The 26132-nt window shown below is 40.7% G+C and overlaps 2 long non-coding RNA genes across 2 annotated transcripts; both read left to right on the top strand.

Moving 5' to 3' along the window:
• Window positions 1-1709: 1709 nt before the first annotated feature.
• On the top strand, window positions 1710-5643 carry LOC138918408 (uncharacterized). The gene is made up of 3 exons (XR_011427797.1): window positions 1710-1837; window positions 3529-3594; window positions 5530-5643. It is a non-coding gene; the product is annotated as an uncharacterized lncRNA (long non-coding RNA).
• Window positions 5644-15727: 10084 nt separating this feature from the next.
• Window positions 15728-25356, top strand: LOC102148953 (uncharacterized). The gene is made up of 3 exons (XR_288646.4): window positions 15728-16726; window positions 17316-17420; window positions 25009-25356. It is a non-coding gene; the product is annotated as an uncharacterized lncRNA (long non-coding RNA).
• Window positions 25357-26132: the final 776 nt, after the last annotated feature.

Raw genomic sequence — 26132 nt, 5'->3', positions numbered from 1 at the left:
GGGAGAGGGGAAGGGTGAGAAAAATGGTGAAGGTGGTCAAAAGGTACAAACTTCCAGTGATAAAGTAACTAAGTCCTGGGGATGTAATGCACAGCATGGTGACTATAGTTAATAATACTGTATTGTATATTTGAAAGTTGCTAAGAGAGTAGATCCTAAAAGTTCTCATCACAAGAAAAAAAAATTGTAACTATGTGTGGTGATGGATATTAACTAGACTTATATGGTAAGCATTTCCCAGTGCAGTCATGCTGCCACGTAATGACGTTTCAGTCAATGACAGACCACGTACACGGCGGTGGTCTATAAGGTTAGTACCATGCAGCCTAGGTGTGTAGTGGGCTATGCCACCCGGGTCTGTGTAAGTACACTCCATGGTGTTCGCACAACGACTCATTTCTCAAGACATATCCCAGCATTAAGCAACACGTGACTGTGTATACATACATTGAATCATTATGTTGTATACCTGAAACTAATATAACATTATATGTAAATTATCTCAATAAAAACATGATTCTAAGAAGTACTTTGGAGCTATATCCTCTTTTTTAGGTTCTATCAGACTCTCAATTTATAGGAAAAAAATATGGCATGTTTTAAAGATCCATGAAAAATAGGATTGAACGTTCTATTCCTTAAAAGTTATTGACACCAAAGAACATATGGTGGACAGGGCTTCTCAGAGTTTCTTAATTACCTTAATTACCATGTACCTTTGGTAGAAGGTTGTAGAATATTTACTCATTTTTAAGGCTAGTGAATAGCAATTGGAATATAATTTGTGTGTTATAATTAGACTGAGCATCTCATGCAGAAGAATATTTCGTGAGTCTCGTCTTTCAAAAAACTTTTTAATTTTTGTATAATTTTAGACTTTAAAAGAGCTGCAAAAATAGTCATTCCAGAGAGTTCTCGTATAGTCTTCACTCAATTCCTCTAACGTTAACACCTTACATGACCATGATGCCATTAGCAAAATTAAGAAATTAGCACTGATACAAGACTGTTGACTGAACTACACACTTTAATCAGATTTCCCCAGTTTTCCATTAAGGTCCTTTTTCTGTTCCAAGACACCACATTGCATTTAGTTGTCATATCTCCTTGGTCTCTTACAATCTGTTACAATTTCTTAGTCTTTCTTTATCTTTTGGGATCTTGACAGTTTTGATGACTACTACTCAGGTATGTTGTAAAATGCCCCTCAGTTTGGGTTTGTCTGATGTTGTCTCCTGGGTAGCTTGAGGTTATAGATTTGGGGGAAGAACACCACAGAAGTGATATGCCCTTCTCATTGCATCATATCAGGGAGTAGAAAATATTGGTACGTCTTAATTGCCGGTGGTGATAACATTGATTATTTGGTTAAGGTAATGTCTGCCAGGTTTCTCTCCTATCATGTTTCTCCTTAAACTTTCACCCACTAATTTAGCATTAATTTAGGACTTACTGTGGAGTTCAAATGATTACGTGGTTTTCTTCATTCCTTCTACATTTATAATCTTGAATTCTTCTGGAATAAAGAGTTGTCCTTTCTGTCATTTCCAACACTATAGACTCATAAATATTTATTATGTTCTTGGCATTATAAGCCAATATTTTGTTATTTATCTTCTTGCTCACATTGTTCCAGCTTGGCTATTGGAAGCTCTTTCAGGTTTCAACAAGCCCCCCATTCTGTTTTTTGATCACTTTCTTATTTTGTAGCACCAGGAGATGCTTCAGACTCATTTTGTATTTTCCCTACACCAGTCCTGGAGTCAACCACTTCTCTAAGGAGCCCTAATGCCTTTCATTGGAGAATCGTATTTAGAAACCAAAATCTGGGAAGTAGGTGAGTTCATGTCTTGCTTGTGTGTCACTGTTTCTAAGCCCTCAGTGAACAGAGCTAGGAAATATTGTATACATACTAACCCATGTATCCACGCAAGTCTATATTTACTTCTGTATATATCTAACTCAGTGCTTCTCGATCTGGGGCAATTTTGCCTCCCTCAGGGGATATTTAGCAATGTCTGGAGACATTTTGGGATGTGACAGATTGGGGGAGGATGCTACTGGGATCTGGTGAGCAAAGGCTAGGGATGCTGCTAAACATCCTGTAATGCACAGGACAGGCACAAAAAATGAATTATCCAGCTGAAAATGTCAATAGTGCCAAAGTTGAGAAGCCCTGATCTGTCTAATTATACGTTAAAAGTACACAAACACACACGAGTTAACGCTAATACTTCTTACCCAGTCCAGCACCATAGGGTTTGTTCCAGCATTCTTTCTTTGCTTATTCGTAGCTGGCCCTCATCATCTACAACATATCTATTTATTTGTTCAACCCTGGTATACAGGTAAAATAGTTTCAAAATTGCTAACCCATACCCTGTGAGAGACAAACTTACTCACAAGTATGGTATAATGTTTGTGTACAGTTCTTTCTTATCTTTAGCCTTACAGTATCCACTCAAAACACTATTTTCCAGTTACTTAGATTGCCTCCTGTCTTCCTCACCCCCTTAAGCGTGGTTAAACCATTCATTTGTAACACTGCCAGATCCGTTTACCACAATCTGCATGCCATCCTGAGCCTCTGACAAGCTGGTTGATTTTTTTTTATTTGCATGCAGCAAAATTCATCCTTTGGGCTATACAGTTCTATGGATTTTGACAAACGCACAGAGTCATGTATGTGTCTACCACCAGAGTAACATACAGGACAATTCCTTCATGCTGCTGCTTTGCAGTCAACCCCTTTCCTATCCCCAACTCTTAGCAATTGTCCTGATAGTTTTACCTTCTTGAGAATGTCATGTAAATGGAATCATACAATATGTAGGCTTCAGGTTCCAGCTTCTTTCCTAGCAAAAGGTATTTGAGATTCATCCATGTTGTTGTATGGACCAATAGTTTGCCCCTTTTTATAACTGAGTAGTATTCCAGGGTGAGGATATATCATAGTTTATCTATTCGCCAGTTGGAGGACATCTGAATTGTTTCTTGTTTAGGGTGATTATGGTAAAGCTGCTATAAACATCTACGTATAGGTTTTGCAGAAGCGTAAGTTTTGAGTTCACTTGGGTAAATATCTAGGAGTGGGGTTGCTCGGTTGTATACTAAGTATATATTTAACCTTATAAAAAATTTGCAGACTATTTTCCAAAGTGGCTGTACCATTGTGAATTCCTACCAATAAAGTATGAGAATTCATCGTTATCAGCACTTGTTGTTTTCAGTTTTTTCTTTTTCGTTTTTAAGCCATTCTGAAAGTGTGTAGTGATACTCACTGTGACTTTAATTTTGTATGTCCCCAATGATTAATGATGTTGAGCATCTTTCTTTATGCTTATTTGCCACCTGAACGTCCTTGTTGGTGAAGTGTCTATTCAAATCTTTTGCCTATCCTTTTGCTCAACATTTTAAAAAACTTGTCCCCCTTTTATGCACGTAAAACTCTCAAACCCACTCCTGTTTCTGAAATGCCCACTTATGGGGGCTTCCCTCACTCTTTCTCTTCTCTCATTATAATCACAGTTTCTTCTGGATGCCCCCACCGTCCAAGATGGCTTGTTGAGTTTTACCTTTTGTAGCATATATTTTGTAAGTATTTTTTATTTACAAATATAAAATTACACTTTTATATTGATCTACTTTGTCAAACAACCACCCCTCAGATTCTGATACAACTCCCCAGGAGATATGATTTCCAGTACTCAGTTTCCTAGTGTCATGGTCCATTAGTATTCCATGTCCATGGAAACTGGACATGCTCTTTGGCAGCATGAAGCATCCTAGAGGGATTCAGTGTTGAGTGTGGGGAGAATTTTAGTGCAGGTGTCTCAGGTAGAGTAGGGTGGTGTGTGAGAGCATATTAGGGATGGAGGGAATGATTTGTTTCCACAGGATTCCTGACTTATGGAAGTATTTGGACCAACCTCACTCTCTAGAGTTAAATTTTATGAATTATAATTAAAATATAATTGAGTGGGGAAGGGAAGGCTACCAGGAGCCAGAGACTTTATATTTATTAATTCACTTAATCCTCATAATGACCCTGAGTGGTTATTTACCCCCACTTGACAGATGAGAAAAGTGAAACTCTGAGAGTTACAGAGCTAGTACCTTGCAGGGTCCCAGTGACACCCCAGGGCTGTCTGACTCCAGGACCTTTATTCTTTACACAGCATTGTTTTACTGCCTCACAGATTTAATTCACGCATATATTAGAAAGAATATTTTAAGGAGGTAGCAGTTTAGAGAATTACAGAGACCCTGAGAGGTGAGAGCCTGCTGTGATGGGGACCCTAGAAGGATAGAACTTATTTCTGGCTCTCACTCTTTTTTTTTTTTTGTGAGTTTGGAGAAATAATTGAATATTCTTTTGCTTTAGCTTGCCTCTTTTTAACAATAGTTTCCAAACTGTTTGATTGCCCTTTTCTTTTTTCCTGAGGAAGGTTTACCTTGAGCTAACATCTGTTGCCAATCTTCCTCTTTTTGCTTGAAGAAGATTGCCCCTGAGCTAACATCTGTGCCATTCTTCCTCCATTTTGCATGTGGGTCACTGCCACAGCATGGCCACTGACAAGTGGTGTAGGTCTGTGCCTGGGAACTGAACCTGGGCCACTGAAGTGGAGCACACCAAACTTAATCACCAGACCATGGGGCTGGCCCCTGATGGCACATTTTATCAGTAAAACAAGTTTGAGCATGATCACTCATGAAATGTTTATTTATAAAATTAAATACATATAAAACTCCTTTAACATATTATATAGATTAAAAAATATTTACAAAAATACAAATTTCAAAAGGAAGAGATAAAGAGGAAATAACCATAATTCTGCTCTCACTACTATTTTTGGTTGAGACCATGAGTTAAATAAGATGGTCCTGATTTTTACCTCACATGACGGATGAAGAAGAGAGGTGTCTGCACTACCATATTCTTGTTGTTTACTTACGCTTGCATTTTGTTATTAGCTTTACTGTCTGATTCCAGTAGAGAAATATTTTTATGCCATTAGCCTATTTTTCTAAGGGTTGGTTTTATCAAAACTAGGTTATAAAACTTGTAAATCCATGCAACCTGTCACACATAAACTGCAGTGTTTCCCAGTACACTAAAAACTAAATTATGGTGATGCCATTAACCTTTCCAAATTATGGGATTTCCTCCAGTTTTCTCCTCTATCATCCAGAACACCTGACCTTCCCTCATGTGGGCTGAGAGGAGACCAGTGTCAACTCATTTAGGAAATACTAGTAAAGCTTAATTTCTGTTTTATTTTAGACAAAAATAAATCTAAGTTCAAATATTTTCTTACTGTGCTCCAAAAGACTGCCTTGCACATCCATTAAGTACAAACACCTCATTTTAGAGACCACTGATCTATAAAATGAGTATATGTTTTCCCCAAATAGGGGAAACCTAGGGGTCAATAATTTGAGTTCCATTACCCGTTGTTGAATTATTCAGTAAAAAGTCTAAAATGCCTTTAAGAAAAATATTGTATCTCTAAACTGATCCTGTTGCAGGAATCAGAAGAATCCAGGAATGTGGTTGATGGTAACCAAAACAGGGAATCCAGTTGTGTGCGCTCCCTGCACTTCTGAAGCCAGTCTATTTCTTGCTGTGCTTTTGACACTGTGGTCAGTCCTGGGACAGATGGAAGAGGCTACTTTGTTGGAGCTTCTACTGGTCAAGGAACTCAGATGAGTCTAAGACCCACTCCAAATATTCTTGTCTGAATTCTCTTTCCCACCTCAGAATATCTAAGCCATTTTTTTTAAATCAATTTGTTCCAGAACAAGCTGGATTCACGTCCCCAAGACAGAGAACAGCCCTGGACTGGTGCAGATAAGATCATCCACAGCCAGCAGCCCCTTGGCAAGCCTGAGCTGAGTTCCAACCCCAACCCAAGGGTTTTGGATGGAAGTGAGTCAACTTCAGGAATTCGGTGAATTCTACATTTAGCCCCAAGTTAGTCACCATGGCAAATAGCAGGACAAGCTGGGCTCTTGCTCCACCTCCCCTTCAGCTACAACAAAGTGACCAATGGAAACAGGAGCCTGGAGAAGGAGCAAGCCAGCTTGAGTTAAGCAGGAGCCCTGGGACCAGGCAAACCCCCAATACCACTTTAAGGCCTGGCCTTCTTTAGTGCTACTGAGGCAAAACGCCGTATGCTTTCTTGGAAGTCTTTCTTAGCTGTAGCTTAAAAAATAATAGTTCTGAAGTAGGAGTGAAAGAATCATGAGATGAAAGGATCCACAATTTAATGTACTTCAAGAAATCCACAATTCAACAGAAAGAATATCATTTATATGACTTGGAGGAAAATAACTTTCCAGTCTCTAAAGTGTAGTTCATGTCAACTAAAACTTCTATAGCTAAGGCAAGCCAGTCAGCAAACAAATGTATTCTTCTACTGAAAAAAAATTGTTTAATAGCGCTTACTTTGTGGATTAGAAAATTTTTGCATATCTTTCCATCTAAATTCAAAAGTTACAACAGAGCATATAGCAAAACTCTCCCTCCTTCCAACCCATCCCCCCAGCCACTCAATTCCTCTTCAACTCACAGAGATGCTGAGACGGCTGCCAACAAATATGTGACTTATGGGTGAGTTGGTCTGGCTTATGGGTAAGGGTAGGAATCCACGAACAAATCCCAACAGAATGGAAAAGTTGTTAATGAAGGCTTTTTTTTCTTTTTAAGAATTCTTCCATGCATACGCAATAGAACATCACTAACGTTAGCTTCAGATACACAAGTGAAAACCATAGAGGTTATCAGTAGTCAGGAGAAGAACATTTTGGCAGAATGGGAAGAGATAACATAGTTTACCTTTTCTGATTTTCTACAGGATGTTAGGAGGCTTTTCATGAGGAGGATCTTCCTGTAAGTGTTTGAGTTGGGTTTTGGCATCTGGCTTGACCTGAATTGCCCAGGCACAGCTGGCCGTAATTATTATGAAATCACGTGTGACAAGAAGAACTTCTCTCGACTCTGGAATGTTCCAAACCATCGAGTGTAAAGTCAAGTCATTTCCCACTAATTTTTCCTTTCTTCTGATATAATTCTAGATTCTTCCAGCCATCAGACTCTGCTTTATGGAAGAAGCTCCCCACATCCTGACCATCACTCTAGTCCCAGCTTCCAGAAACCCAATAAATGGTTAGCCATAATTTGAGTGATTGCCAATTAACCTCCTTTCCCGTGGGAGTGGGTGAAAGAGAAGGCAGCAAATGTTTGCTCAGGACCTAATATTTCACATACTTTATCTCGTTTAATAATGGATGCCTACCCATCCCTCATATATTTTCAATTTAACAAATATCATGAAATGGAGCTAGTAAAGCCTCGCGGCTGTATTATATGCATCCTGGTCCCAGCCAGTCCAGAAATCATCATTAAGTTTAAAAACCGGGGAGTGTGGAGTAGTATTTACTAGCCAAAAATGTATAAATAAACCTTTATAAATGAGTGCTTCAAGTTTTTCAAGTGGCCTAGGTATCTTTCAGCCTTGGTTTATGAAACACTGCGATGTCTCCCTGTTATAATCCTCTGCACCACCATCCCCAAAATAATTCCCTTTAATTTGTATAATAAATGCATGTGTCTTAAACTGACTGGGTGTTATGGCAACGAACAAACAACAATGGAGAGTGGTCATTCACTGTTTCTTTAGATCAATTCACGGACTGTCAGAGCTTAAACGTCTTCTAGGCTAGTATTTTCCAAAGTTCAGTCATTTGTATAACATCTTCACAACTTTTTAAATGCAATTTTAAAAATCATATCAAAACTTGATTGTGTATAGTTAGGGTTCAAAAAGTTCTATAATGTTTGTTACAAAAAATAAAGCTGCCCTATCCCCTTGGAATTACTACTTTCAGTGCTTCTAAATTACTGCTTTCATATTTACCTCCAATTCTTTATTTTTAAAAACGAGTCCTGATATTTCCACTTGGTTTTTTTATTTTAGCATTATCTATTGACTATATTATTTAATATAGTCTAAGACTAATAGTCTAAGATTCAGACTAAGCTCAGTTTCAATATTCTGTACCCAACTCCCACCCTCACCTCCCATCCTTCCCCATTCTTCCAATATAGACGTAGGGGTAAAATCAAGATTCAGCTGACTTTGCTTAAACGATGAAAACACTATTGACCTCTGAGCCACGTAGTAAGCTGTGACTATTTTTCCTTTTCTGTATAGCTATTTATTTTCCTTGGGAAACCCTTTGCAGAGTTAATAACAGTACTATGGTTTGATAAGATTGTTTTATACACTTTTCACTATACTATGGTTTGATAAGATTGTTTTATACACTTTTCACTAATACATCTCCAAGTTATCCCCTAGTTACATAAACCTTTGCTCAGCATTCATGCCCCCCTTTTTTTTTTTGAGGGAGATTAGCCCTGAGCTAACATCTGCCGCCAATCCTCCTCTTTTTGCTGAGGAAGACTGTCCCTGAGCTAATATCTGTGCCCATCTTCCTCTACTTTATATGTGGGATGCCTACCACAGCATGGCTTGACAAGTGGTGTGTAGGTCTGCACCTGGGATCCGAACCAGCAAACCCTGGGCCACCGAAGCAGAACGCGCTAACTTAACCGCTGCACCACCAGGCCGGCCCTCAGCATTTGTGCCCGTGTATCCCAACAGTTTCATCTTCTTGAAGAATTCTCTTCTAGAGTCTTCTGCCCAGGTGGGTGAGGAGAGGCAGATTTCTGGCTGTGTGGAGTGATGGAGGGTGTCCTGCTCCTTCCTAGAGAGACTTTTTAAGCATAGTTGTTCTGTTTTTAACGTTAGCTCCCCACCTCTGCTTCCAGAGGTAACTGATGCTACAAATTCCTCGACCTTTCAGAGGTTCTGGCATGCAAATCAGCTTCACCCACTGCTGGCTTAGGATTCAGCTTTCTTGTATCTACTAGTCAGTTAGCCCATGTCCATCTGATGTCTAGTTTCTAAATTTTGTTGCTATGATATTTCTCATTTTAGTTGTATTATGTGCAAATTAGGTACTATTGTGTATGTTTTAACACAAATATTTCTAAACCCACCATTTTACTTTACTTTATTTTATTTTATTTATTTATTTAAGACTTTATTTTTCCTTTTTCTCCCCAAAGGCCCCCGGTACATTGTTGTGTATTTGTAGTTGTGGGTCCCTCTAGTTGTGGCATGTGGGACGCTGCCTCAGCATGGCTTGATGAGCGGTGCCATGTCCGCACCCAGTATCTGAACCGGCAAAACCCTGGACTGCCAAAGTGGAGCACACGAACTTAACCTTTTGGCCATGGGGCCGGCCCCAAAACCCACCATTTTAAATGGAAAATCTTTTCAATTTTTTTTTGCTATCCCAGTATTGTTTGGACTATTGTTTGCATAGTATTTGTGTTTGTATTGACTAATCAATAATGTTAATCAATAATATTCATAAAATTATGGCTGGATATAGTTAGATTTTCTAAAATAGTTATGTTTTCTAAAGTACATTAATATATATTAAGAAGAAAAAAATGCGGTATACCACCAGTGATATGCACTTCATACAAGGAAACAATGCTCTGGGCTAAAGTGGAAACTGATATCCAGGGAGATTGCCTGGCTTTGCTTTAGGCTTAGCAAATGGCAGACCTAGAACCGTCTCGGGATCTCCTAAATCCCCTGCTTGTTCCTTACTACTAAGCCAGACTGCCTGGGCCTCTATCTAGTTATGCTCATTAACTACATATCCTACTTCTCTAACGTATCCACCCTGACTTAACATGTTGTACTGCTATCAAATTGTCCAGCCTCTAAGTAACAGCCCTTGTTTAAAGCTCACAGCTCCAAATATGACACACTTGTAGCGCTGAATAGGGAGATGCATTGGTGGAAAAATCAATGAGGTCAGTATTATTTTCTACTCATCTGACAAGAATGGTTAGTTATTAAGTAAGCAAGTTTTCCATTGTGGTTTCCAAAAGTTTTATTTGTTCTACAATGAACAAGGAAGGGCACCAAAGAAGTGTATGTTCTTTTCTTTGCTGTGTGCAATGTCTGGGACCTCCAAGTCACAGAGCCCTTACATATTTTCTCTAGCAGAAAGTAGGACAGTTTGTAAATGGCAGAGTCAGTTTGTAAACACAATTTTTTCTGAACCCATCGTTTAAATAGAAATGGCCCAAAGCCAGCATTGCTTTAAGAATAGGAATTCTCACATAGTTTATCCTCACCAACAAATTCCACAGTACCAATTTTAGCTTGGTGAGACCAGCATGATGCTGAAAATACTTCCTTTGCTGTTACTTGGCAATGTTTAATAAAACAGGAGCAGATGTTGAACTATAGAGATAGGTTAAAATTTGAAATTACAAATGGCATTATAACTAATTAAAGCCAGAATGAAAGACACAAATTTGAGAATGATAAAATCATTGAAATAGAACTTTGGACTTTGTTTTAACAGGAATGGAATGCATCTTGGTCCCCTGCAGGGTACATATTATACTTTTTAACTTGTAACAGTCTAACTTCAAATAATATTGTTCTACTTTAAGTACAGTATACAGTATAAGAATCTTACAACAGTATACTTTGATTTCTTCCTTCTTGTCTTTGTGCTATTTTCATACATTTTGCTTCAACCTGTATTATTAATCATTTTGAAGATGTTGCTCCATTGTCTTTTGGATTACACAGTTTTTGCCAAGAAATCTGCTGTCATTGTCATTTTTTGTTCCCAGGTATGTAATGTGTCCCCTTTCATCTGCCTGCTTTCTAAGATTTCCTTTTAACCACTGATTTTCAACAATTTGATTATGATGTGTCTTGGCATGGTTTTCTTAATGTTTATTCTGCTGAGTATTTGTTGAGCTCCTTGAATCTGTCTGTTTATAGTTTTCATCAAATTTGAAGCATTTTTATTCATTATTTCTTCAAATATTTTCTTCCCTACCCCCACAGCGTTTTCTTGGCACTTTAATTATACATATGTGGTCCACTTGGATTATACATGTATTAGTTAGTCCACAAGGCACTAATATTCTGTTAATTTTTTCAGTCTTTTTTCTCCCTATGCTTCATTGTGGATAGTTTGTATTGCTCTATGTTCAACTTCACTTATCTTTTCTTCCGCAGTGTCTGATTAACCACTAATCCCATCCAATATTTTTCATTCCAATATTGTATTTTTAATCTTTATGTGTCCCATCCAGGTCTTTTTAGTATAAATTTATCTTACCATCGTGCTTATGTTTTCCTCTACTTTCTTGTATATATTTTAAATATGTACATTTTAGTGTCAGCTGCATGGTTAAGTTCACACACTCCGCTTCAGCGGCCCAGGGTTTCGCTGGTTCGGATCCTGGACTTGGACATGGCACTGCTCATCAGACCATGCTGAGGCAGCATCCCACATGCCACAACCAGAAGGACCTACAACTGGAATATACAACTATGTACTAGGGGGCTTTGGGGAGAAAAAGAAGAGGAAAAAAAGAAGGTTGGCAATAGATGTTAGATCAGGTGCCAATCTAAAAGAAAATTAATTGTACATTCTTTTTAGATGTACATTTAAAAAAAATTTTTTTTGAGGAAGATTAGCCCTCAGCTAACATCCATGCCCATCTTCCTCTACTTTATACATGGGACACCTACCACAGCATGGTGTGCCAAGCGGTGCCATGTTCACACCTGGGATCCGAACCGGCGAACCCTGGTCTGCCAAAGCGGAATGTGCAAATTTAACTGCTGCACCACTGGGCTGGCCCCTAAATATTTTAAAAGCATATTTAAAATAGCTGTCTTACTGCTTTTACCTGCTAATTCATCATTTCTATAATTTCTGGGTCTGTTTCTATTGACCAGTTTTTCTCCTGGTTATGAGTACTATTTTTCTTCTTTATGCAAAGAAAGGTGATTTTTGACGAGGTGCCTGACTCTGTAATTCTATGTAGTCATTTGCTGGATTTGGTTGTATTCCTTTACATAGTGCTGAGCTTTATTATGGCACAGGGTTAAGTTACCAGGGATCGACTGAATCCTTTCAAGGCTTGAGTTTGAGCTTTTTATGGTGAATCCAGAGCAGCCTTTAGTCCAGGGCTTATTTTGTCCCACTGCTGAGACAGAGGGTAAGGTGAGGTAGAGTCACTTTCTCAGGACTCTACTAGGAGGTCTTTCCACTCTGGCTGGTGGGAACACAGACCATTCTCAGCCCCGTGTGAGCCCCAGGGAATGTTCAACCGGATGCTTTGGGTGGTTCTTTCTCCTCAGATACTTTCTTCTTGTGTGTACTTAGATCAGTACTCACTGCAGTTCCAGAGTGACCCCTCTGCAAATCTCTGGAGTTTGCTCTCCAGAGTGTGCAGGTCCCCCCTGGAATCTTGATCCATAGAGTCTAGTGACTTTGACTTCCCTTTGCCTGGATCTCTAGCTCCTCATTGCAATGAGACTGTTAGCTCTGTTTCTTCCTCCCTGCCCTGCATTCTGGAAATCACCTCCAGGCAGCAATTTCCAGGCAAAAAAAATCACCTCTTTTTTTCCCCTGAGGGTCATAGCTCTATGCTGCCTGTTGTTTAATAGCTGAAAACTATTGTTTCATATATTTTGTTCAGTTTTCTAGTTATTTAAGACAAGAGAGTAAGTCCATTTTCTGTTACTCCATCTTGGCCAGAAGCAGAAGACTTTTGATTTCCTATAATGTATGTCTATGGTTAGAAAAATACCTTTTCTACAACTTTCCCTAGTTGTAGTTGATTCTCTAGTTGATTCTCTAGTTCTTTACTAAGTTTGAAGATGTTTTAATAATAACTCATGCTGGACCCTCCACTTTGGTCACATTAGCAGTGGGGTCCTTTTCCTATTCCCTTTCCTGACATATGCCAGATCCCTGAAAGAAGATACAGTCCAACCCTTGGTTTCCAATGTTTGAGTCTGCTACCCCTATCTGGAAGCAGCAATTCATTCACATATGCTTTATGTGGTGACCAGAGTTTTCATGTTTAGATCACCATACATCAAGATTACCTGGAGCCCAGGTACTGACTATAGCTGTTGGAAATCATATAAAAAAGGTGGTCACCCTCAGAGTCCTAATCAAAGTTTCAAGAAGGCAGGAATTCTCAAGTGCCCTCCTTCTTTTTTTCTCCTCCCGTGTCCTGGAGCCCCTAATCCTTGACGTTAGGCGTTCAGTGCCATTCAGTTAGTCCCCTGACTCTCCAAAATTCCTTCTAGAGGCCTCACATACAGACATATCCTATTTCAAAATTGTCTTTTCTTCCTTCTTACAAATCAGTCAAACTCCAATTATCTCATAGGCTTAACCCATTCACTGTAAGAAGCTTGAAGGCAGAAATGAAATCTTAGTTTTGGTGTTTCATCAGCCTCTAGAACATCATCTGACAATGGAATGATTAAAAAAGAGGCTGTCTTTATGCTTTGTGTTTGCCAGCTGTGAAGATAATGCAAAGCCGAAGATCTTGGTGGCCATCATTGCTGCCAAGTAGGGAGAGTGAGAATGAAGGCAACCCAGGAAGTGTGGAGAAAAGGAGGGTGCAAAATATTATCAGGATGGCATGATTTGGGCTCCTGGATTCAGCTACCTAGATTCCCCCTTGGATTTCCCAAGAACCTATCATTTACCATTTTTGCTTAAATTAATTTGAACTGCGTTTCTGTCACCAATGGGTTTAGGCAAATTTTTTACATCAAACACTAAGATGGGAGTGAGGTGTAAGGGAAATGGCGAGGAGACTGTCAAGGCAATTGGTCACTTACAGCGTAGCACCCCTTTCCCTACAAGCTTGCAACCGCCCACATCTGGAGGCAGCAGGCAAAGCCATGCCTCGGGTGGTAGGGAACCGACAAAATCCAAGCCTGGAACGCTGGGGGTCCCAGGCCAGACAACCCTAACCTATGGGTCTTGTTACTTCCAGGTGCCACCAACTGTACCTCGGGGGGGTGGGCAGATGGATGGATACTTCATGCTGGCTCGAACCCCAGGCCAAAATCTCTCTTTCTGTGTGGTGGCATGTATCTTCATGGCCCCAGAGTTCTGTTGACAAAGTGGAGCAGTGGTTTCACATTTTACAGTGTTTCTATTCCTCAAGTCCTTGTGGAAGTTTCACTCTGTTCTACCAGTTTATCAGTTCAAGTCCTGGGTAACTACAGGCGTGTATGTACAGCGGTGGCTAGGAGAGGGGGCACCCTGTGGCATCAAAGTGCTCATGGATTACTCAGGAAAAAGCACTGCTGCCTTCACTTTCCCTGCTTGCCTTTGGTCTCCCTCTCCCAGTTGTCCTTTGGCAGAGGTGCAGAATGCTGATGAGGTGCCTCTTGGACTCCTTCCAGAAGAGTCTCCAATTAAGGCAATTAAGTGAGAGCTGGAGGACACTTTGTGGGCCATGCACTGGTGCCAAGAGTATACTGAGTCAAGAGGCCAAGACTCAGCTATGCTACTGATGGAGCCTGAGGAGAGGGGGTGTCTCACTGAAACCAAAATAGGGAGAAATCACCCTTCCTTTTATAAAACACTGCAGGATGTCCAAAATAGTGCACAACAAGGATAATGTATTTTGCAGTATCAACTCCATTTCCTGTTTGCTAAGATGAATTTGGCAGGAACCACATCACTGACAGACAAATCGTGGTAAAATATGTTTTAAAAGAAAAACTTAAAAAATAAATATTATGGGGAGACCACTAATAGTGAACATTTTTGTGGGTAAACACCATGTGGTAGGTGCTTTCATGGACTGCTTCTCTATTTCTGCAAAGGTCTTATTCCCATTTTACAGATACAGAAAAGTGAGGCTCCAATAGGTTGAATAACTAGGACCTTGAATGTTTAGAAAGAATGTTTCTTCAACATCACAATGCCTCTCGCTACGCTATGCTACCTTCCAACAGCTACTGAGTGTCCCGACCCGTGCCTCTCACACTCATGCTAGAGGAAGGCAAATAAGACTCCTTTCCTATGGGACCTTGTCCTTCTGCCTCTATTTTCAATTGTCTTTAAGCCTCTGAGTAACGAGTCTTTTCCTCCCCCAATAGATTGTGGTATCTGGCAGTGATGCACCAAAACCAAATCCACGGCAACTACAAAGAGGAACGTGCATGCTAACGGGGCAAGCTGGCTAGTAGCCACTTTTCTTTCACTGTCACGGGGCCCTTTAAACTCCAGTGCTGTTTACTTAGTTTTTCTTGGTGATAAAATATACATAAAATTTTCCCTTTTAATCATTTTTAAATATACAGTTCAGTTCAGCGCATTAAGTACGTTCACGCTGTTGTATAACATCCCACCATCCATCCACAGGACTCTTTGCGTCATCCCAAACAGAAACTCTATACCCATTAAACAATAACTGCCCGTTCCCCAAACCCCCTTGCCCCTGGCAACCACCATTGTCGTTTCTGTCTCTATGAATTAGATTGCTCCAGACACCTCATATAAGTGGAATCATACAGTATTTGTGACTGAATTTTTTCACTTAGCATAGTGTCCTCAAGATCCATCCACTTTGTAGCATGTGTCAGAATTTCCTTCCTTTTTAAGGCTGAATAATATTCCATTGTATGTATAGACCACATTTTCTTTATCTATTCATCCATCAATGGTCCCAATCCACTTTAGAACAACTCAAAGGGATAGAAAAGCCTGCCTTATTTTGAACCCAATTCTGTTTCTTTCTAACCTGTGTTGACAGGTCCTAGCTCTGACCCTCAGAAGTTATACAAAATAAGTTGAATTCCTCTCCCCATGTCAGTCCTTTGCTTATTTTAAGATAATGCCAGGTTGTCTCCAAGACTTGCCCTTTTTAACCCATGAAATGAGGCCTGAGAACAAACGCTTGGTGCTCGAGGAGATGCTTCATGGGGAGATGCCTTCTGTCCATCTGTTCTCTGCCCCAAGAGCACTGGAGCTCTTAATGCCCTTCACTCCACACCAATGGGCCTCTACCTGGAGGACTGGGTGAGAGGGTTACCCATCTCTGCAGTCTCCTGGGGGCTAATACTGTCTGCCACACTCACCCCATAGCACAGAGGATCAGCAGAATCTCCCTGAGGCCAGCCCCTCCTGAGCAAAGCATAGCTTCAGCTCGCCCTCTGAGACCAGTGTTAACCAAGCTGGAAGCACATCAGCTACTGTCCCGAAGAAATGTTTGTGGAAGATTTCTAAAAACGCATTTCTGCCTCAGCAAATTATCTCCAAGAACACAGTGAGTATGAAGATAAGTAAGGGAGAGAAATGAATGAGAAACTAAATTGATTACTCCTGAGATGGCTGGTGCCAATGGCTTGCTCTGGGTATAAAGAAGAGATTTCACCACAAGCTTCTCCCCAGAGGTGGAAGGGGCAGATCAGGTTGCTTTTCACTCCTGCCCCGCCCTGAGGAATGGACTCAGTGACACTGCAGGCCTTTCTCTCCCCTGATATCTTTGAGTCAAGGCGCCGTGTTGACCAAGTGTGTCAGATAAAGGACTACAAAAGTATTGTCCAAATTGCCCAGGGAGGATGTGGCCAACATTCCTAGGTGTGTTTGCAAAAATGGCTGAGAGACTAGGTGCAAAGTGAGGGATGCTGGCAAAGCACGCCTGTATTTGGAGACCAGTGGTTCTCTCCGGCCACAGGTACTTCTGATGAATCTCTTCCAACAGAGTAATACACACACCTTCAAACTTAACTGCAGAGGAAGAATCCTACGCTCAAAACCGCACAGAATGAGTCCTATCCAGGTGAGTCCTATAATAGGATATTGTTCATTATAATAGAATTTTGCTATTCCAGAATTTAGTAATCCACCAATTGGCAAACTTCTCTGGTATGTATTTTTAAGATTCTAGAAAATTCAACCCATTTATTTCTTACTTACTCATTAGTCACTTCTAAAATCATTGAAAATTGCATTTGATAAATAACTATAAATGATTACATCAAGGACCTATATGCAGGAGTCAAGTAACAAAAATGAGTTAAAAGAAGAAAAAAATAACATTAGAAGATTTACACTAAGGAAGTAATGAAATTAAGTATGAAATTTAGCTCTGAGCTTCCTGGCAATAAAATAGAAAAGGAAAAAAGAATTTAGTCTGCATATGTCCCATTATTTAATTAAGGAGAGCATATACATCCATCCGGAGATGTTGTCTTGATAAATTTCAAGTAGCGATTTTTTTACAAAACTTTAATTTAGATATGGCTTTTTAGGAATCCATGTACAATGTATATAAGGCCTATCTGTATGCTCGAGTGTGTCTCGGTGTACATATGGATGTACATATCTATCTGTCCATCATCTATAGTCTCTTTGTGTGTCTATTTCAGAGATTCAAAAACAAAAACCTATCAGGAAACTTTGGAAGCCCTCGTCTGTTTCAGTTTGTAGGAGTGACTGCCTTTCAGGGGAAAGAATCTGATGGGAAGGATGAGGTAGGTGCCCGGGACATCTGCACACTTATAAAATACTCCAGGATGTCCAAAATAGTGCACAACGAGGATAACGTATTTTGTCGTTCTGCTAGGCAGCAGAGCTGATCCTACGCAAACCTATTGTTTCATAATCTGGGACCCTTGACCACTAGCGGAAGAGGGGGAATTGGTCAGTCTTTCTGCCCTGAGCCCAGGATCCAGGTGCCTGAGGAAAGCTCTTTGGCACCCAGGTGCCCTGCAGCCTGAGCGTTTCTGTGTAAACCCACTCTGTGGGCCAAGTCTGGCATATGACTGGGAGCCTGCTCAGCTCCCATTTGGCACTCCACTTCCCTGCTGGTCCTGGAACCCTGCCCCAAACCACAGCTGCCTGGCTTGGGGCCTGACAATCTGCCCACTCCTTGCCAGAACTCTCTCACTCTCTCTGGAGGGCTGGGACTTGTCATCGTACCCTCTCCCCGAGGGGTCCTGCTTCCACCCTGAGGGCCCAAATGGGCCCCAGCCTCATGAAGCCACCTGCCTGTTGTGATTGTTCCTCCACCCAGAAACCCGAACAATGCTATGCCTCCACCTCTCTGATTAAACGCCCCGGAAGGTTATAGACCCAAGTTCACCAAACCCCTGGGTAGCCATGATGTAGATTCCAGGACATGCTTCTCAGAAGCCAGCTCAGATCAATCCTGGATCCCCCGCTCTCCCCACTGACCCACCACAAAAAGATTATGAAAGCAGATGGAGGTCTCACCTATTCTAGAGGGTAGCCCATGTGGAGGGTGTTTCCAAGCCCCTAACATCAGGGGGGTGTTTATAGGACAGTGACTATGGAGGGGGCCATTCATCGACCCCACAAGCGGAATCAGGAGGGATTCAAAAGGGTCCAAGTTCACTAGATTGCATTGGAGCAAACAAGGTTTCCTGGCATCACCTGGCCATCTGTTGCTTCCCTTCACCTGCTGTAGAGAGACTGGGAACAGATGCCCCATGACCACCCCCTTGGAGAGAAAGCCCGGGTTCCCTCCAGTCCCTCCCTTTAAGGTGAGGAGTCCCTGAGAAAGAGCCAAAATATTTTCTGACCCTAAGGGGCTTGCTGTAAGAAGATATCACTTTGGCGTCAGTTCTTAAATAAATCCAAAGTTGGGGGTGGGGGAACTGCAGGGCTGAAACAGCCAATTGTGTTCTCTGCTGGAGTAGAATTTCCAGGTGCTCCCAGCAATGGGCATGGCCAGAAGGAGTTGTGATGTTTGGGAGGCCAGGTTGTGGATTGTGTGCTCCCTGGAGCTGAAGTGTGCCAGAGAGTACCAACTACCAAGATAACCACAGCTCATAACCAGCACATGTAGCCCCATCTGCTTGAAAGAGAAAGACGTCTGTAACTGATCAAAGTATGAGAAGCAGTCCTGTGGTGCCTGGTCCATAGTAGGCACTCGATAAATATTCACAGCTTCCACCTACCAGAGACCATGCAGCTGAGGTGGAGAGAGGGATACCCCCCAGGGTTGACAGATACCACATGTGGCAGCCCAGGGCTTTTTTGGGTGAAGTGGAAATATGTCCCCCACATCTCCCGTTGAGGCCATGACTCTGGGAGAGGCTGTGAGAAGCCATCACCATGCAGAGAGACTGGTATTCTCTGGAGTCCCTTCTTCTCCCCTCGATTCCGCCTTCCAGGAAAAGATCCCTGTGGGGAGTGAGGCGCCCATGGTCTGGTGCAGGCCCAGGCGGGCTGTGTGAGAATGCAACATCAATGGGTCGGTGCAGTATTGCTCTTCAAAGCACCTAAACCCTGTGAGCCGGGCCTCTCTTTTGTAACTTGAGTTGCAAGTGCTCAGGTATTTATTTTCAAGTAGTGATTGAAAAGTAGATAAAATTCATAGTGAGCCACATGCCTTAAGTGACCTTCAAATAGAGTAGTAACAAAAAGCAATTACGTAAAGAAGTACGTCTGATTTTAGATGTGACAGAAAGCTAAACAAAATAGAAAGAAAATCCATTATTCAGGCCAAATAAGACAAGGAGTGATTAGGGACAACTTAGTTATTTTCTTAAAGGAAGAATGACAAATACAGTGAAATCATGCTCGCAGTTTGGCTGGAGTCCTGTAAGATGGGCAAATACCAAAACCAGCCTCTCCCATCCCCTCTTCCCTGTGGCTACAAAAACTCATGCTCTGACTCTCCCACGGGCTGAGGTTTCTGCTCTGAAGAAGTGACTGCGGCAGGTGCTGCTGGACCGAGGCCAGGGAGGCCTGGAGGCCACAGCCTGCCCTGTGGTCTAGAGGCCTGCTCCCGAGAAACCGCAGAAAGAGGGGCCTGGGACATGCGGACAGTGATGACAGGAGAGGCTAGAGACAGGACAGGAACAAAAAGGACAAGGTGGTTATTAAACAGCAAAAATAGTTACAAAGCAAAGTTTGCTAATGCTGTCCAGATTAGAAAAGATGATGGCTCAGATGATAGTTTTAAAACTCTCTATCCATTTTTAAATCATCATAACATGTACTTGGAGAACAATTGCCCAGATTCAGTATTGCCTGTGCACGGGAATTGGGAAAACAAGCAAAGACCCATAACAGTACTGGTTTTCAAAGTGTGGTCCACAGCCCCTTTCCTTGTATCACCCAAGGGTGGTACAGAGTTCCAGGTTCCCCTCAGAACTTCTGAGTCAGAGTCTCTGAGGGTGAGGTCCAGGAATCTATTTTTAATCTTGAAAGTATAGTAATTTTGAAAACTATTAACCCAAAGGGTAAAAGACCAAATTGTTAACATATATCCCCCCCTTAATCTTGCAGTCAGGCACTGGAAAGCATATGGGATTTAGAATCAAAACACTTGGGTTAAAATTACACTACTTAGCCTTGAGCAATTCACTTAATTTCCTAGGCTCTGGTTTTTCTCATTTGCAAAATGGGAATTCTACCCAGAGTTGTAAATGTTAATTGACAAAGGACATAAATGCATTTGCAATGTAAACACTACAGGATTGAATAGATGTTGATTATTATCAGTGTTATTATTAACTGTCTTGGTATCAGAAGTTCCCACCCATAGTGCCAGCACCCTAGTCTGAGCTACCATATCTCTTGTCTGGACTACAATAATAGTCACTCCTAAATCACTCTCCCCTCTCTTCCCTTCTATTTCATACTCTGCTGATTATGCATCTCTCTTACTTAAAACCTTCAAAAGCTTCCAGTTGCCCTTAGAATACAGTCTAAAATCCTTAACAAGACTAGCTCTTATCCTTACCAAGACCAGATTGACTGAGAGAAAGTAGATTGAAATGAAAAGATCCGGAGTATCATTGGCTGTCCAGCAAAAATCCACCCACGCTTAATTCTAGCGTTTGGGAGCCCCAGGCAGCTAAGGCACAGCACAGAGGATGGGGCCCCGGACTGCATCAGAAGCCCCAGTTGGCTGTAGGGTGGGATTGAAGACAAAGCTGTGACCTCGCAGGCATGCCCGAGGTGGCCCTCTTAACAAAGGATAAAGAAACCATGTTAAAAAGGGCAGCTTTGGACTGTATGGGCCTAAAGAAATGAGTCTAATTCATAGTGTTTATAATAACATAATTAAATATAATTTAAAGGATTAAAAGTGATTTGTTTTTAATATACAAAGATGCTTGCTAATAGATATTTTTATTGATGGAAGCATTTTTCATTTTTTTAAATAAACCTTTTATTTTACAACAGTTTTATATTTCCAGAAAAGTTACAAAGATAGTACAGAGCATTCCCGTATGCCTGGCCCGGGTTTCCCCTGGGCTTGTCATCTTACATAACTCCGCCAGGTTTATCAGAATTGAGAAACCAACTTTGGTATAACACTGTTAACTCAACTCCAGACTCTATTCAGATTTCACTGGCTTTCCCACTAATGCCCTTGTTCTGTCAGGATCTAGTTAAGATCCCCCATTGCATTTAGTCATCAAATCTCCTTGGTCTTCTCTGGGCTGTGACCGTTTTCGGGATTTTCCTTGTTTTTGATGACCTTCACAGTTTTGAGGAGATAGGCTAGATTAGACTGGATAACGGTTTTTTTTGGGGTGGGGGGGGAGCAGGAAGACCACAGAGGTCAAGTGCCATATTCATCACATCATATCAAGGGGACCTGCCATCAACATGACTTATCACTGTTGACGTTGACCTTGGCCACCTTGCCGGCGTAGTGCTTGCCGGGCTTCTCCACTGTAAAGTTACTTTTCTCCCCATTTCATCTTATACTCTTTTGAATCAAGTCACTAAGCACAGCTCATCACGCTCAAAGTGTGTGGGTGTGTTTGGGGGGGATCAAGCTCTACCTCCTTCGTGGGGGAGCATCTCTATAAATTATTTGCAATTCTTCTGCAAGGTAAAGTTGTCTCTTTCCTCCTCTCCTCCATTTATTTATTTCTTAGACCACGTATTTATATTAGTAAAGATTCGTGGATATTTATTTTACACTTTGGGTTATAATCCAAAGCCATTTATTTTGTCACTCATATTGTTCCAGCCTTGGCCACTGGGAGCAGGTTGGTGCCTGTGTCTTTTTGACACACTCCATCTTTTTGCCTTTTGAGCAGTTTCTTACTTTCTGACACTACCGAGGTCTGGGTACTGGGTGTAAATTTAATTTTAAAAACACATTTAGTGTTTATGTTTAATTATAAAATTAATACACACTGTTGGTAAAATTTTCAAACAACACAGAAATGTATCAAGTAAGGCATGAAAAAGTCCCATCTACTTTTTTCCCCAATCTACTTTCCAGAACTAAACGATGGTATGTAGTGTACCTCTGGTTTTTTAAAAATTTGTAAATTAATGTATCTTTATAGTATAATATTTGAAAACTACTAAAATGTATAAATTAATAAGATTTTAGAAGTTTTTGCATTGTTTATAACGGAGAGAATTAGAAACAACATACTTTACCAACAATGGGGGATTAGTTAAAAATACTACAGTCCATAAAAATGTAACTATAAGAACCTGATAAAAACCACATAAAAGAAAAACATTTAATTCCATGAGGACATTTTCACAATGTATCTATTAAATGAAAAACAACAGATTACAAAATAGCATGCACAGTATTACTCCCCTCTTTTTTGTAAAAAAAAAAAAAAAAGTGTTTACACACAAAAAAGACTAACAGGATATATCTCTCTCAAAATGTCATAGTGATTAACTTTGAATGCTGTTGTAATTACAGGTGATTTCACCTTTTTTCCTTTTCTTTCTATACGGTTTCCAATTTCTCTGCAGTGAACATGCATTACTTTTGAACTGAGGAAACAAAGTAATCCAGGCAGTCCTCACTTAGCACAATATCACATTAACTGAAACTCTGCATATTGGAACCACAATCTTGCTTTGCACAATTCTGTGAAAGCTGTAGCTATTATTTAAAAAAAAAAATCTTTGGAGTTGAATAATAAGAAGTATGAAAAGAAACTCTAGTGCTGGGAATGGAAACTGAGTTGACGTATTCACTCAGTCACTCAACAAATATTTCAGTGAGTAGTTATCAAGTGCCAGGCACTGTTACAGTTGTCAGATACAGGCTCAAGGATGTTCTCCAGTGAGTTATTTATGATAGCGAAACATTGAAAACAATCTAAAGGTCAAAACTACATAAGAAAATTACATTATGGCCATAAGATGGAATAGTACATAATCATTAAAAATCATGTTCTTGATCAGACTTATTGACACTAAAAATGTTTAAAATATATTTATAACTGAAAAAAAGTAGAAAAGAAAAAATATATAGAGTATAATGCCTTTTTTTTTTTACTAAAAAGGTATGTATATTTAAGTTCATGTATAAATATTTTTATATTCATACCCTCAGCCTGTCTATATCTGAGTAAAACCATCTCTCTCCCCAGGTAGAGACTAGGGAAGAAAATGGTTCCTGTCTAAGAACTTAATCAGACATTTTAAAGTGAAATCTTGGAGCATCAGCTAAGTCCTTGGATGTGTGAATAGAGCCCTAGAAGCAGTTCTGAGGTAGAGGGGCTAGCGAGGGGTATTGCTTTCCATAAGAAAAATGGTGGACATTTGAGGGTGTTCTGATTGGCAAGAGAAAAGACAGCTGAATTAGATTCCATCACTCTCTAAGCTTTCAGTTAAGCCATCATGCAAAGGCCTTGACTTCATATTGTGCGTGAGTGTGTGCACGTGAATCAAGGAAAATGACTGAGTTCCATATTTAGGCTAATGCCCATCTCTCAATGAAGAAAGAGCTACCAGTGCAAAGAATAAGAACTCAGTGGAGTCAGGAAGTTGATACTAGTGGTGATCATGAAAACGTACACTTCATCGAGGAAAAACCCAATGTCACATTTGTATTTGCATCCCTGGCACCTAGCTCAGTGGCACATTCCTTTAAATTTAATAGGCACTGGGATACTTGAAAGCCAAATAAGTTTGCAATGCTCAACACTTGCCTATATAGTGTCAAGTGTTACGATAAGAAGTACTAGAACTTCAATTATGTATCCTTTCTGATTTCATTCCCTATGTCTAGAATCATTATCTTTATGATAAGCACAATCTTAACTCCAGGTTATGCATTAACCCCAACTTCTGTCACTTCCTGTTCCTGTCTCTTTGCTCTTTGCAATGTCTTCCTTATCAGCATCATCAGCATCCCCACACTCATCATAGCTAAGATGTCCAGTTGGCTCGTTATGTACAGGCATTGCTCTAAATGCTTAACTTTCATAACAACTTATGGGGTAGTTACAGATGAGGAACCCGAGATACAGAAGTTAAGTCCTCTTTTATTCTTACTCTATATACAATCCCTGAGTACCCTCATTCACCCATTTTGCCTCAAAGATCACTTATACACTCAAGACTCAGGCTTTAACATGAGCTCCTTGAGTCCAAAAAGTTTCCATAACTATCGAGTTCTCCCATATATCCCCATTAATCTAGTCCAGGGCCTTCCACAGAGCAGGCCTTCAATAACTATTTTGAAAGACTGAATAAATCTAGCCTAGAACTTTATGCTCACCTGTACTCCTAGCATCTCTCTTTGCATGCCCCACAAGCGCCGCATACTCAAAACATCCAGAACACAACTCATCACCTCCAACTCTTCTCCACCCCAAATGTGCTCTTTTTTGGTATTTCCTCTTCTGCTGTGAGTGGCACTGTCACCTCCTGTGACTTAAGTCATGTTTTCTTTAGTGACCATATTCAGCCTGTCCCCAAGATCTACAGCTTCAACCACCTAAACATCTCTCACGTCCGTCTGCTCCCCTCCAGTCGCACCCTCTAATAGTATGATAACACGCTCTAACAGTGATACCCAGTGGGGGTTGGAGTGCTCTTACAGAGGATGCCTTGGTAAGAGAGAGCAGAGCTGGCAAAAAGGATGAAGAGGATCAATTTTGAAGGGGATCAAAGCCATGTCGGTGACTGAAAATGTAAGATTCAGGGAAAATATCTATTTCTTGTTTTGCTTTCACTAAACTTCTGTCAACAAGTTCAGGGTCACCTTCAACTGGCATTTATTTGGTTGGAAAAGATCATTTCACTGAGATAGACTGCGTATCTGAGGTCAGCATAGCTATCAATAATTGGTTTTTGTCTTTTCAGAAACAAAATATGCTGAAATTCAAGAACCCGACCTGAATAACTGCCTGTGTGACTCGTCAAAGCTGAGCCCCCTCCACAGAGTGAGCCGGGCCCGTCACGTGGTGCCCTGCAGCCTGGGTGGAGCATCCTGACCCCTTCACTGGAAAAATGCGGGAAGGGCCTGTCCCCTCTCAGCTCCCCTGACTGCGCTCTGGGTCTTTCCGACTCTGTAAAAGACAATCAAATAAAAATGCTATTTTCCCATAATCAGAAAATATTCTCCATTTGGACTTTTCCCAGGACCTTAAATTTAAACTGTTGAAATTCTTTATTACATGCTTCCCTTGTCACCGACATTTTGAAATGGAGAATTTACCTTTATGGAAAATCTGCATTTTATTAAATGATTGGTAAAAGTCAAGTCTTTAGTTAACTCTCAAAAGAAACAAATTTTTGCTTTGTAATGTATGTGTATATATATAATATATAATAATATATAATATATATGTTATATACAATAATATATAATAATATACACATATATATGTATATACAGCAGCAAATGTAGTCTAAGAAAGGGAAGACGAGACATATTGACATATGGATCATGCACCTTTAAAGATGCCTCTGTATTAGGATTCCGAGTGTTGTATACTGAAGTTAACTGAGTTATGAAAAAAGAAAACCAATTTAAAGAACATGCATAAACTTTTATAGAACAACCAATCTATCACAATCTATCAAGCACAAAGTGGTCATCAGGCACTTACCATATGTTCCAAACCACTCTGCGTTTACCCAAGCACAGGACAGGCCATCTCCAGCTTTACACAGAAGGTGTGTGCCCAGGTTCATTGGTAGGTTTTTTTAAAACTCAGAACAAATTTCTTGTAGGCATAAATCTTCGTTTCCTATATCACGTGTTAAATAGACCTTTGTGGACTAGCCTGGGCGTAGCCAGCATATTGTTAAATGGAAAGTGTTACCCATGTTCAGTTTATAGTTCAGTCCCTGGGACTCAGGACCCCATCCCTTCCCCCTGCCACAGAGAGACCCACGGACTGCGGTGGGAGGGGCAGGATCACCACCGTGGACTCTAGCTACCTTCCATTACCTCTGAACTCGGCTCCTCGGGTCCTCAGCCA

This window comes from Equus caballus, chromosome 17 (genome assembly GCF_041296265.1).
Source record: "Equus caballus isolate H_3958 breed thoroughbred chromosome 17, TB-T2T, whole genome shotgun sequence".
In the NCBI taxonomy this organism is placed as follows: domain Eukaryota; kingdom Metazoa; phylum Chordata; class Mammalia; order Perissodactyla; family Equidae; genus Equus; species Equus caballus.
This window is presented reverse-complemented; position numbering and strand designations above follow the sequence as displayed.